This window comes from Colobus angolensis, unplaced genomic scaffold (assembly GCF_000951035.1).
Source record: "Colobus angolensis palliatus isolate OR3802 unplaced genomic scaffold, Cang.pa_1.0 Scaffold306, whole genome shotgun sequence".
NCBI lineage: Eukaryota > Metazoa > Chordata > Mammalia > Primates > Cercopithecidae > Colobus > Colobus angolensis.
This window is the reverse complement of record NW_012116333.1, coordinates 3,561,736-3,563,458: the sequence shown is the minus strand read 5'-3', so window position 1 is coordinate 3,563,458 and position 1,723 is coordinate 3,561,736. Positions and strand designations below refer to the sequence as shown.

The 1,723-nt window shown below is 58.4% G+C and overlaps 1 pseudogene; it reads left to right on the top strand.

Moving 5' to 3' along the window:
* The first annotated feature begins 206 nt into the window (after positions 1–206).
* The window catches only part of LOC105517739, a 7,812-nt pseudogene continuing 6,295 nt past the window's right edge, over positions 207–1,723 (top strand).

Sequence of the window (1,723 nt, the reverse complement as noted above, 5' to 3'; positions counted from 1 at the left end):
CACATAGCATCCCCAGGCTGTTCCTGGAGGTGTGGGCTGGGGTTGGTAAGAATAAGCTGGACCAGCTGGGCCAGGGGAGGCAGCCATGCCCGGGGCACATAGCCACTGCCCAGAGATGCCCCCAGAGCTGGGAGCTGTCCTGCTCATGGCGCTGTGAGACGCCCTCCAGAGGGGAAGATGGAAGCTGTCTCTGTGCCCTGGGACCGATGAAGGGCCCATTCCAGGCCTTTGCGTACCTGGGCTCGCTACCCTTCTGGGAGCCCTGTCTTGTGGGCCAGGACCAAGGCACCCTCACTGGTGACATTCTCAGACACTCAGCCGCTCCCCACACATGTGCACATAGAGGCGTGCCCACACCAAGCCACGTGTGGGTGTCGGTGGACAACGAGTCTGGGGGAGGGGTTGGGTCCCTTCCAGGAAAGTCTGGCCAAAGTCCAGTTATGAAGGTGAGCTGAGATGGGGTGTGTGCCTGTTCCTCCTAAGTAGTGGGCACCAGTTGATTCCTCAATGAATAAATGTCAGCCAGAAGGAGAAGGGATGCACCTACAGGCTCATAGCAGGAGAAGCATAGTGCATTGGTGAGCATGTTTCCACAGGGGACAAGGAGGGTGGTGGAAGAGGCGTGTAGGTGGGGTGCTGGGTACCTAGCCAGGCTGTGTTCCGGTGAGTGAGCCCAAAGGGTCTGAGGTCAGCCTGAGCACGTTGAGGAGGTATCAACAGGTGTGCAGAGAAAGGCATGATCCAATGCAGGCCCTAGAATCCCACAGCTATGCACAGCTGGTATGGATGTGGGAGACCAGGGAAAAAATGAGGAGAGGATGGGATCAGCTTCTGCTCGGCAATGGTGTGGGTGGAGGGAAGCTCTCCTCAGAAAAGGCCAGTGGGCCAGTGCTGCCATGCTGAGTCTTTTATCTGTGCTGGTTGCTGGCAGCACTCTGCCAGGGTCCCACCCTTCCTCCCCAGTGTCTGAGCTTTGCTTATAAAGGGCAGGCTCTGTGACCTTTCTCTGAGGAATGCCCTGGAGATCCAGGAGCCCAGGCAGTGCCTGGAGACTACATCCCCCACTGCCCAGCTCAAAGACTGGAGAGCACCAGCGTGGTCTCACTGCCCCTACCTTGGATGAACAGATGCCGGGGCCTCACTGTGTGACTTCCTGTGCCCCACTGGCTCCCTGTCCTCCTTCCCTTGATCCTCCCTGGTCTCCTAAGAGCATTTCCCGAGGGGATGACGGCAGGCATCCTCATCTCTGCATCTGGACCACTGGACCTCAGACATCTCAGGGAGCTGTTAAGTAGGCAATTGGAGAGGAACTTCTGGAACTCAAGAAGAGGATGGGGATGGAGCCATGGCCTCGGGCACCATCCCAGGGGTAATAGTGAAGCCACAGATGTGCCTGAGAGCTGCCCAGAGAGAAGCCAAGGCCATTCAAGGCAGAGAGCAGACACTCAGAGAACCAGGTTAGTGCCCTGCTGGGAAAGGCAGGGCCAGGGGTTTGCAGATACAGTAGAGCGAAGGCTACATCAGACCAGTGGCTGATAAGATTCATAGACAGGGGCCACTTTGGGCCACTTCGGTCCACTGCAGGATGTGGAGGGTGCTGGGGGTCAGCGGGTTGCCCTGGAGGATAGGAGGGAGGCAAACAGCTCCTGTGGGCAACAGGGCAGGGGTGGGGGCAAGGGTGGTGGCTGTACTGGAAGGGATGAGGGCCAGTGGACAGAGGGCC